This window comes from Malaya genurostris, chromosome 2 (genome assembly GCF_030247185.1).
Source record: "Malaya genurostris strain Urasoe2022 chromosome 2, Malgen_1.1, whole genome shotgun sequence".
Classification (NCBI taxonomy): Eukaryota; Metazoa; Arthropoda; class Insecta; order Diptera; family Culicidae; genus Malaya; species Malaya genurostris.
This window is the reverse complement of record NC_080571.1, coordinates 153793552-153806779: the sequence shown is the minus strand read 5'-3', so window position 1 is coordinate 153806779 and position 13228 is coordinate 153793552.

Here is a 13228-nt window from a genome sequence, read left to right as displayed (position 1 = left end):
AAAAAAGGAATTTTGTGTGTTGATGAAACACTACTTTTTGATGAAAAAAAGTGCCGCCGATACCAAAAAAAATGGCTTGATGAGTGTTATCCAGACTCTGCACCGGGCGAAGCAACAATTCGTAAGTGGTTTGCAAAATTTCGTACTGGTCATATGAGCACCGAAGACGATGAACGCAGTGGACGTCCAAAAGAGGCTTGTCACCGATGAAAACGTGAAAAAAATCCACAAAATGATTTTCAATGACCGTAAAGTGAAGTTGATCGAGATAGCTGACACCCTAAAGATATCAAAGGAACGTGTTGGACATATTATTCACGAATATTTGGATATGAGAAAGCTTTGTGCAAAATGGGTGCCGCGTGAGCTCACAATCGATCAAAAACAACAACGAATTGATGATTCTGAGCAGGATTGGAGCTGTTATATCGAAATAAAACCGATTTTTTCGTCGATATATAACAATAGACGAAACATGGCTCCATCACTTCACTCCGGAGTCCATTCGACAGTCAGCTGAGTGGACTGCACGCGATAAACCGAACCCAAAGCGTGGAAAGACTCAACAATCGGCCGGTAAGGTTATGGCGTCTGTATTTTGGGATTTTTTTTTTTCCATAAATACGTTTATTTCATAGGCAATATACATAAGTTTTTCTTCGCCGTGGCATCTACAATACATAGTACTTTAAACCTAATACATTTCGAATATCCTATTAGTATGTTGGTATTCATTAGTTAATCTAAAAACTGTTTTTATCAAGCGAGTTGCTATTATAAATTACATTAAATGAAATACATTTATTTTGTACATGATCTTATAACTATTTCAGGTTTGTTTGTATCAGTTCATCACTTTTATTTAATATAAGATAGCTGGCTATTGGTTGAACTCATGGAAGAGAAAACAATCTAACATAAAATAAAATTTAAATTGGAACTCCAATGGACTTAATGAAATAATAAAGAAGTTTCATGTAAGGAACGTCACGACAAGCAAGAATGTCGCGAACTGGGACATTGGATAGTCTACCTTGGGTACGCAAGGAATTTATTAGTTGAGATCTGACATCACGATACTCCACGCATGTCCAAACAACATGGTCAATATCGCGGTAACCTTCGCCACAAGCACAATGATTAGTCTCGGAAAGTCCAATTCGAAGGAGATGTGCATCTAACGTGTAGTGATTGGACATGAGTCTGGACATCACACGAATGAAATCTCTACTGACATCCAATCCCCTGAACCATGCCTTTGTCGATATTTTAGGAATAATTGAGTGCATCCACCGACCCAGATCATCTTTATCCCAAGAAGCTTGCCAGCTGGCAAGTGTTCTTTGGCGAGACGCGCTATAGAATTCATTGAAAGCAATTGGTCTCTCATAAATTTCACCCTCAATAGCACCACGTTTGGCTAAAATATCGGCTCTTTCATTGCCTGGAATGGAGCAATGAGCCGGGACCCAAACTATTGTGATTTGATAATTATTATTCAATATGACGTTCAGGCACTGTTTTATTTTGCCCAAGAAAAAAGGTTCATTTTTGCCAGCAGCCTTTGAGCGAATGGCTTCAATTGCACTCAGACTATCTGTGAAAAGAAAATAATGGTTTGGAGATAATGTGACGATTACACTCAAACTATAATGAACTGCTGCTAACTCTGCTATATAAACAGATGCAGGTTCTTGAAGCCTAAAGGAGACCGAAACATTATTGTTGAACATACCAAACCCTGTCGCTTCTTCAATTCGCGATCCGTCCGTGTAAAACATTTTCTCAGAGTCGATATGCCTGAACTTACTTGTAAATATTTTTGGGATTTCCAACGAGCGTAGGTGTTCCGGAATTCCACGCACTTCGCGCTGCATGGATGTGTCGAAAAATAAAGTTGAGTCAGGGACATTTAGGAGGCTGACACGGATAGGAATATATCTTGAAGGGTTGATTTCCTGTGACATATGGTTAAAATATACTGTCATGAATTTTGTTTGAGATCGAAGCTCGACTAGCCTTTCGAAGTTATTAATAACTAGGGGATTCAGTACCTCGCATCTTATTAGTAGTCGCGACGAAAGCTCCCAAAAACGATCCTTCAATGGAAGAACTCCCGCCAGAACTTCAAGACTCATTGTATGTGTCGAATGCATGCAGCCTAAAGCAATTCGCAAACAACGATATTGAATTCGCTCTAATTTGATAATATGAGAGTTTGCAGCGGAACGAAAGCAAACGCATCCATATTCCATCACTGAAAGTATCGTTGTCTGATACAATTTTATTAGATCTTCCGGATGAGCACCCCACCAAGATCCGGTTATTGTTCGAAGAAAATTTACTCTTTGTTGGCATTTTGTTATCAGAAACCTAATGTGTCCTCCCCACGTGCATTTGGAATCAAACCACACCCCGAGGTATTTGAAAGTCAAAACCTGTTGGATCATTCTTCCCATCATATGAAGCTGAAGCTGCGCGGGATCATGCTTTCTTGAAAAGACGACCAGCTCTGTTTTCTCCGCAGAGAATTCGATACCCAGATGGACAGCCCAAACGGACAAGTTATCTAAGGTATCTTGCAATGGTTTTTGCAGATCAATAGCTTTGGGTCCAGTAACTGAAACTACGCCATCATCTGCCAATTGTCTTAGTGTACATGGGGATACTAGACAGCTGTCAATGTCATTCACGTAAAAATTATAGAGGAGCGGACTGAGGCAAGAGCCTTGCGGTAGACCCATGTAGCTAATTCTGAATGTTACCAAATCGCCATGTGAAAAATGCATGCGTTTCTCTGACAAAAGGTTGTGCAAATAATTATTTATAACCGGTGGAAGTCCATGTTGGTGAAGCTTGTCTGAAACAACATCAATGGAAACTGAATCAAATGCTCCTTTAATGTCTAAAAATACAGATGCCATTTGTTGCTTTTGAGCGAAGGCAATTTGGATGTCAGACGAAAGTAATGCAAGGCAATCATTCGTCCCTTTATTTCTACGGAAGCCAAACTGAGTATCTGACAACAAACCGTTCGTCTCGACCCAAGTGTCGAGACGTCGTAGAATAATTTTTTCGAACAATTTTCTGATGCAGGACAACATCGCGATGGGTCTATATGAGTTGTGATTGGAAGCTGGTTTCCCCGGCTTTTGAATGGCGATAACTTTCACTTGCCTCCAGTCAGGTGGAACAATATTTTGCTAAAGAAGCTTGTTGAACAATTCCAACAAACGTCTTTTTGCGAGGTCGGGCAGATTCTTCACCAAGTTGAATTTAATTCTGTCCAACCCAGGAGCGTTGTTGTTACAAGACATGAGTGCTATGGAAAATTCCATCATTGAAAAGGGGCTATCAATGGAACCATTATTTGAAAAAGATTCCCTAATAATGCTATGCGTAGGAACAGAATCTGGACAAACTTTCCTCGCAAAATCAAATATCCATCGGTTCGAGTATTCCTCACTCTCATTTCCTACGTTACGATTCCTCATTCTGTATTTTGGGATTCGCATGGTATAATTTTCATCGACTACCTTGAAAAGGGAAAAACCATCAACAGTGACTATTACATAGCGTTATTAGAGCGTTTGAAGGACGAAATTTAAAAAAAACGGCCTCATTTGAAGAAGAAAAAAGTTTTGTTTCATCAAGACAATGCACCGTGTCACAAGTCGATGAAAACCATGCTGAAATTGAACGAATTGGGCTTCGAATTGCTCCCTCATCCATCGTATTCTCCAGATTTGGCCCCAGTGACTTTTTCCTGTTCTCAGACCTCAAGAGAATGCTCGCTGGTAAAAAATTTAGAAGCAATGAAGAGGTAATCGCTGAAACTGAGGCCTATTTTGAGGCAAAGGACAAATCGTACTACAAAAATGGTATCGAAAAGTTGGAAGATCGCTATAATCGCTGTATCTCCTCTGATGGCAATTATGTTGAATAATAAAAACGAATTTTGGCAAAAAATGTGTGTTTCTATTAAACGATACGAACTTTTCAGCCGAACTGTTAGTGTATGGGTGTGTTCGTGCGTCCGTGTGTGTATATGTGTATGTACGTAACAAAAGTATGCACTCACTTTGCTAGGAGAAGGCTGAAACGATTTTTAGAAACTTGAATTCAAATGAAGGTCTCCTAGTCCCATAGTCTACCATTGAATTTCAACCCGACGTCCAGTTCCGGAGATACTTTTTGATATGCATAAAAAATGGACAAAGTATGCACTTACTTTTTTCAGAAATGACTGAACAGATTTTCATAAACTTAGATTCAAATAAAATGAAATATGTGAAAATTAGAGAAAAAATGCGCCTTCAATTTTGTTGAGTTTAACCGATTTCCACAAACGAAAATTCAAATGAAAGGTCTTATAGTTTTCTAAAAAATTCTGCAACATTTTGTCCGGATATGACTTCAGGTTCTGGAATTAAAGCGTGATAAGTGGAAAATTATCAAACGCATGAGTTCACGAGCGGTGGTCAAAAACAGGTACAAATCCCGTACAACTGTCTGATCAATTCTTCTAGTTTGCAAAACTTGTTAGTTTGTGGGCATATACACTCAATTCGGCACTACTGGTTCCACTTTTCCTGTTACGTGCAACGTGGAAAAATGTGCTGGCAAACGAACCAAATTCGTCTATTCCGGTCATCTGAATTCGGTTTCGGAAGAATTGGAAATGGTGATCAAAAACTGCAAAAAGGATCACACTCATTTCTCTTCAAGATAGCCAAATCGATTTTCACAAACTTATAGGTTCAAAGGAAAGTCTTACAATTTCATATGGAATTAATAAAATTATTGTGGATATTACTTCCGGTTCCGTAGCTACAGGGTAGAGAGGATTTGTAGATTTACGAACAAACTTTCCTATTTCTATTCAATGAACAGTTGTTTTTGCAAATTCCACAGAAAGATTTATTGTGTTATGGGTTTCTTTCTTTATTTCTTTCTTTATTTCTTTATTTCTTTAGGAGCAGGGAAAAGCCCGATGGAGGTTTTCTCGGAGATGGCTAGGTTTTCTCGGAGATGGCTGAACCGATTTTGACAAATTAAGATTCAAATGAAAGGTCTCGTGGTCCCATACGGAATTCCTGAATTTTATCCGGATCCGACTTCCGGTTCCGGAGTTATAGGGTAAAGTTTGTTCAATATTGTACACCGTCACTTAAACCGGCGAAACAAAACACGTAAAAATTTTTCTAAACTGGTCTCAAAACTACACAAATCGATAGTCATCATCAGTAGGCAACTAAACAAACCGATTCCGGCTATCCTGGTTCCCGGTATCCGGTTCCGGAAGTACCGGAAATAGTTGTCATACATACTAAAATGGATCTCACTCACTTTTCACAGGGATGGTTTGACCGATTTCCACAAACTTCTGTTTAAATAAAAGGTCTTCTGGTCCCATACGGAATTCCTGAATTTTATCCGGATCCGATTTCCGGTTCCGGAGTTATAGGGTAAAGTTTGTTCAATATTGTACACCGTCACTTAAACCGGCGAACCAAAAAACGTAAAAAAATTTCTAAACTGGTCTCAAAACTACACAAATCGATAGTCATTATCAGTAGGCAACTAAACAAACCGATTCCGGCTATCCTGGTTCCCGATATCCGGTTCCGGAAGTACCGGAAATAGTGGTCATACATACTGTAAAATGGATCTCACTCTTTTTTCTCAGCGATGGTTCGACCGATTTCCACAAACTTGGGTTCAAATAAAAGGTCTTCTGGTCCCATACGGAATTCCTGAACTTTATCCGGATCCGACTTCCGGTTCCGGAGTTATAGGGTAAAGTTTGTTCAATATTTAACACCGTCACATAAGCCGGCGAAACAAAACACGTAAAAAATTTTCTAAACTGGTCTCAAAACTACACAAATCGATAGTCATTATCAGTAGGCAACTAAACAAACCGATTCCGGCTATCCTGGTTCCCAGTATCCGGTTCCGGAAGTACCGGAAATAGTGGTCATACATACTAAAAAATGGATCTCACTCACTTTTCTCAGCGATGGTTTGACCGATTTTCACAAACTTGAATTCAAATGAGAGGTCTTCCGGTCCCATACGGAATTCCTGAATTTCATCCGGATCAGACTTACGGTTCCGGAGTTATAGGGTGAAGTGTGTTCAATATTATAGACCATCACTTAAACTGGCGGAAAAAACCGTAAAAAATGTTATAAACTTGACTCTAAGCCGTTATTCCAAATCTTAGGGTCAATTGAAAGGTCTTATGGTCCTACCAAAAATTACTGCATATTTTCGGATGCGACAAACATTTAAATCGTAATTTATAATGCGTATTAGTAGAGTTTGTATGTCATGTTAGTTGGTGGCCGTACGAACCGAATTCGATTATACCGGTTCTCGGGTTCCGGTGCCGGAAGTGCATATAATAGTAAACCCACTTCGTTTTCTTAAGGATGACCTACGCAATCAAAGCACTGTTCTATTCTGTATGTTATACTAGTTAATGCACAAACAATCTCTTGGTTTCGTTCAAAAATCGAAGAAAAATTTTTTGAATAGAATACCACAATATTATACATGAGAAAGGCAGCATTACACCACTAGGTGGATTAAGACAGGTTTTTTTAAGAGGCTTTAACATTAATGTCATTCGCCTCTTCGGGCCAGCAAAACTTTCTGACCCTATGTGCGGGGTTGGGAATCGAACCCAGGCGGGCGGTGTGAAAGTAATAATATTTATAATAATAATAATAATAATAATAATAATAATAATTATTATTATTAATATTATTTTTATTATTATTATTATTATGATTGAAAGCTGCAAAAGTATATTACTCACTTTTCTTCGAGATAGCCATATCGATTTTCACAAGCTTATAGGTTCCAAGGGAAAGTCTTACAGTTTCAAACGGAATTCCTAAACTACTACTGGATACTACTTCCGGTTCCTGAACCGGTCAAATATCGTATACCATTCTAATCAGCTCGACGAACTGATGTATGTATATAACAGATCGGCTGAAAAGTTGGTATCGTTTCTATGAGAGGGCGCCACTAGAATTAAATCCATACCATTTTCAGTTAGTACCAACCTTCAAAAGATACGTGTATAAATTAGACAGCTGTCTGATGATTAGTTTGTGAGATATTGCATTTTGAGTGAAGCTACTTTTATTATTGTGAGGAAAATGGAAAAAAAGGAATTTTGTGTGTTGATGAAACACTACTTTTTGATGAAAAAAAGTGCCGCCGATACCAAAAAAATGGCTTGATGAATGTTATCCAGACTCTGCACCGGGCGAAGCAACAATTCGTAAGTGGTTTGCAAAATTTCGTACTGGTCATATGAGCACCGAAGACGATGAACGCAGTGGACGTCCAAAAGAGGCTGTTACCGATGAAAACGTGAAAAAAATCCACAAAATGATTTTCAATGACCGTAAAGTGAAGTTGATCGAGATAGCTGACACCCTAAAGATATCAAAGGAACGTGTTGGACATATTATTCACGAATATTTGGATATGAGAAAGCTTTGTGCAAAATGGGTGCCGCGTGAGCTCACAATCGATCAAAAACAACAACGAATTGATGATTCTGAGCAGGATTGGAGCTGTTATATCGAAATAAAACCGATTTTTTCGTCGATATATAACAATAGACGAAACATGGCTCCATCACTTCACTCCGGAGTCCAATCGACAGTCAGCTGAGTGGACTGCACGCGATAAACCGAACCCAAAGCGTGGAAAGACTCAACAATCGGCCGGTAAGGTTATGGCGTCTGTATTTTGGGATTCGCATGGTATAATTTTCATCGACTACCTTGAAAAGGGAAAAACCATCAACAGTGACTATTACATAGCGTTATTAGAGCGTTTGAAGGACGAAATTTAAAAAAAAACGGCCTCATTTGAAGAAGAAAAAAGTTTTGTTTCGTCAAGACAATGCACCGTGTCACAAGTCGATGAAAACCATGCTGAAATTGAACGAATTGGGCTTCGAATTGCTCCCTCATCCACCGTATTCTCCAGATTTGGCCCCAGTGACTTTTTCCTGTTCTCAGACCTCAAGAGAATGCTCGCTGGTAAAAAATTTTAGAAGCAATGAAGAGGTAATCGCTGAAACTGAGGCCTATTTTGAGGCAAAGGACAAATCGTACTACAAAAATGGTATCGAAAAGTTGGAAGATCGCTATAATCGCTGTATCGCCTCTGATGGCAATTATGTTGAATAATAAAAACGAATTTTGGCAAAAAATGTGTGTTTCTATTAAACGATACGAACTTTTCAGCCGAACTGTTAGTGTATGGGTGTGTTCGTGCGTCCGTGTGTGTATATGTGTATGTACGTAACAAAAATATGCACTCACTTTGCTAGGAGAAGGCTGAAACGATTTTTAGAAACTTGAATTCAAATGAAGGTCTCCTAGTCCCATAGTCTACCATTGAAATTCAACCCGACGTCCGGTTCCGGAGATACTTTTTGATATGCATAAAAAATGGACAAAGTATGCACTTACTTTTTTCAGAAATGACTGAACAGATTTTCATAAACTTAGATTCAAATAAAATGAAATATGTGAAAATTAGAGAAAAAATGCGCCTTCAATTTTGTTGAGTTTAACCGATTTCCACAAACGAAAATTCAAATGAAAGGTCTTATAGTTTTCTAAAAAATTCTGCAACATTTTGTCCGGATATGACTTCAGGTTCTGGAATTAAAGCGTGATAAGTGGAAAATTATCAAACGCATGAGTTCACGAGCGGTGGTCAAAAACAGGTACAAATCCCGTACAACTGGCTGATCAATTCTTCTAGTTTGCAAAACTTGTTAGTTTGTGGGCATATACACTCAATTCGGCACTTGTGGTTTCACTTTTCCTGTTACGTGCAACGTGGAAAAATGTGCTGGCAAACGAACCAAATTCGTCTATTCCGGTCATCTGAATTCGGTTTCGGAAGAATTGGAAATGGTGATCAAAAACTGCAAAAAGGATCACACTCATTTCTCTTCAAGATAGCCAAATCGATTTTCACAAACTTATAGGTTCAAAGGAAAGTCTTACAATTTCATATGGAATTAATAAAATTATTGTGGATATTACTTCCGGTTCCGTAGCTACAGGGTAAAGAGGATTTGTAGATTTACGAACAAACTTTCCTATTTCTATTCAATGAACAGTTGTTTTTGCAAATTCCACAGAAAGATTTATTGTGTTATGGGTTTCTTTCTTTATTTCTTTATTTCTTTAGGAGCAGGGAAAAGCCCGATGGAGGTGAAATTTGGCAATCTGTCTCTCTCTCCAGCAGGCATAAAACCTCCTCATCATTTGTATCAACAGATTACAATGATCCAACAGATACATTTGGGCTTAACACTAATAATTAAAACTAAATCTATAACCCTATCTATAACTAGTTGATGACACTAAACATTGCAGGGCAGTAATAGCGCTCTTGCTTAAAAGGTGAGAGAAGAAAAAAGTGGGTAGGTAAATGTTATATAAGGGTTGGTGAGGGGGTGGGGTGGTAAGCGAGTGGGCTAACGACGGTGTTAGAATCGGCATGTAGATCTAATTAGTGACCAAAAAGATGGTGAAAGACAGAGAAAACGACGGGGTTAGAATCGACATGAAGATCTGGTTAGTGATCGAAAAACGGATGGTGAATGACAAAGAAAAAGTAGAATGGACGACCGAGTTAATTTAGACGAGCGAATCTAGTTAGTTTCCAGTGGAGGTTGTGAAGAGGCGGAGTGGGAAAGATCACAATAATCCAGTAGATACCATATCATATACTTATTACTGATAATTAAAACTATCCCTATTGCTAACCTCAATACTCAAGAAGTAGAGAAGTAATTCAGAAACGATTTTTTCACGGTGTTGTGAGATAGGTGAAAATCGAACAAGTGAGAACATCGATTAAATAGACGACACATACTAGAAAACGGTTCGTTATAGCCGTAATTAGTGCGAGCAGATTGAATTCTGAGAAATGGATGAGATCGGAGATTGCGAAAATTAATAGCTAGGTTCAGTTTATGTAACAATTCGGGGCAATCAGTTTGAGATTATAACAAATCCGCCACGAAAATAGCTCTACAGATGTCTCGACGTACGGATAACAAGTCTAAATCGATAAGTTTACAGCGCTCACTATAGCTGGGAAGGTTGTTGGGATCCCTCCAAGGAAGACTGCGAAGGGCAAACCGAATAAATTTATGCTGAATAGCTTCTATACGTTGGATTTCGAGTTGATAATAGGGAGTCCAGACGACTGCAGCATATTCGAGTATAGAGCGAACCATATAGTGCTTTAAGACAATATATGTTATTAAAGCTCTTTGTAATGCGAAATATGAATCCTAGCATTTTGGAAGCCTTAGAGATCGTGTACTCTACGTGATTCTTAAAATTAAGTTTTGAATCCAACAGAACTCCTAAGTCTTTGACAGTCGATTCTCGCTTGAGAATAGTCTGGGAAATGGTATAGTCGAATACAACTACTGTGCGTTTACTTGAGAAAGAAATTACGGAACATTTTGAAGCATTCAAGACCATTCTATTGAGGTCGCACCAACTGGAGAAGATATCTAACTGTTTCTGCAGGAATCTGGCATCTTCCTGGTCTTTAATAGGATGATGCAATTTGAAATCGTCGGCGAATGATAGTTTTTTACATTGCAGCGCGAGATTCAAATCATTCAGATACAGCAAAAATAAAAAGGGTCCGAGATGACTTCCCTGAGGTACCCACGAGTTAGTTAGCAAGGGTGCGGCTGTGCAGTCACCGATTTTAACTATCATAGTACGTTTAATCAAATAAGACTGCAGCCAGCTCAAAAAAGGACCGCTGAATCCAAGTCTTCCGAGTTTAGCAATAGCTATTTGGTGATTTATTTTATCAAAAGCAGCGGAGAAGTCAGTATATATAGCGTCAACCTGCTGTCGCGCCTGTAACGACTGAATGACATAGGAAGTATAGCACACAAGATTCGTAGATGTAGATCGTTTTGGCATGAAACCGTGCTGAGTTGAAGATATACAGGGTGATTTTTTAAGAGCTTGAGAACTTTTTTAAACAATAAAACGCATAAAATTTGCAAAATCTCATCGGTTCTTTATTTTAAACGTTAGATTGGTACATGACATTTACTTTTTGAAGATAATTTCATTTAAATGTTGACCGCGGCTGCGTCTTAGGTGGTCCATTCGGAAAGTCCGCTTTTTTATCGACAAATTTTGTTCAGCGATGAGGCTCATTTCTGGTTGAATGGCTACGTAAATAAGCAAAATTGCCGCATTTGGAGTGAAGCCGTTCAAGAACTGCCCATGCATCCCGAAAAATGCACTGTTTGGTGTGGTTTGTACGCTGGTGGAATCATTGGACCGTATTTTTTCAAAGATGCTGTTGGACGCAACGTTACAGTGAATGGCGATCGCTATCGTTCGATGCTAACAAACTTTTTGTTGCCAAAAATGGAAGAACTGAACTTGGTTGACATGTGGTTTCAACAAGATGGCGCTACATGCCACACAGCTCGCGATTCTATGGCCATTTTGAGGGAAAACTTCGGAGAACAATTCATCTCAAGAAATGGACCGGTAAGTTGGCCACCAAGATCATGCGATTTGACGCCTTTAGACTATTTTTTGTGGGGCTACGTCAAGTCTAAAGTCTACAGAAATAAGCCAGTAACTATTCCAGCTTTGGAAGACAACATTTCCGAAGAAATTCGGGCTATTCCGGCCGAAATGCTCGAAAAAGTTGCCCAAAATTGGACTTTCCGAATGGACCACCTAAGACGCAGCCGCGGTCAACATTTAAATGAAATTATCTTCAAAAAGTAAATGTCATGTACCAATCTAACGTTTAAAATAAAGAACCGATGAGATTTTGCAAATTTTATGCGTTTTATTGTTTAAAAAAGTTCTCAAGCTCTTAAAAAATCACCCTGTATAATTAGAGCAATTGTGTATGATGAAATCCAAAACGACTAATTCAAAGAGCTTAGATGCAGCACACAAAGCGGCAATTCCTCTGTAGTTCGATATTTCACATTTATTGCCTTTTTTAAATACGGGGAAGATTGTATCATTGTATCCATTGTGACAACAGGGCATGATCCAATAGGGGAGCGTAGTGGGACATTATTAGCATGTGATGTGATGTTAGACAATGATTCTTCGCAAAAGACGCTGCTGAATTGTTTGCAAAAAAGATCACAAATTTTGGACGTGGTTGATGCTTGTAGGTTGCCAAGAGACATATGATTAGGCAGACCAGTTTCTTTTCTCTGATCATTTACGTGGTTCCAAAACTTTTTAGGATGACTTCTGAGATTGTTCTGGATGCGACGGTGATAGGCATAGTGGAGCGCTTTATTTAATCGTTTGTAACGATTGTTATGAAACAGGTAATAAGACCTTAGTAATACAGATGGATGTTTACTGTACTGTTTTAAAGCAGTTCGTTTGGCTCGCTTAAAACGTTTAAGAGTTTGGTTTGACCAGGGTGGATAACTAGATTTTTGTTGTAATTTCTTAGGTACAAATTGCTCTATAGCATCGGAAATGATCTGCGTCCAGAGAGAAACAGCAGAGTTATAATCGCAGTTCGATAATAAGGAATTCCAATCGAAAGCTAATAAATACCTATTCATTGCTTCAAAATTTCCATTCCTGTAGTCGTAAAAAAATGATTCAGAAACTTCGTTGAATACAACAGGCGGACATCCATGAATGGAAATATGGAGTGGGGGATGGTGATGGCAGGTTTTAACAGACGGAGAAGGAGCAAGAATAACAGAGCAAGTGTTTCTGAGTTCTTGACTAACGAAACAGAGATCAAGCAAACGATTGTTACTATTGCGATTATGGTTTAACTGAACTAATCCAGCAGCATTATAGCTGTCCAAAAGCATAAGGGAGGAAGGGATTTTAGACGAATGGACTATATCGGGGAATAAATAATTAGAAGAGGAGCGAGACCATTTAATGCCGGGGATATTATAGTCACCCACAATGATAATTTTGTCGTGAAGAGCCATTTGATTTTCAACTTGCGAGAGTGAGCTCAGATGTTGTTCGAACAATGATAGATCATTGATGCGATCAGGCGGAGATAAATAACGCTTATATATAGCGTGTAGTATGTAAACCTGAGAGCAACCCAAAGCTGTTCAACGCCGGAAAAATTCGAGAGAGATAACTGATGGGATTTAAAGTGTGAGCGAAAA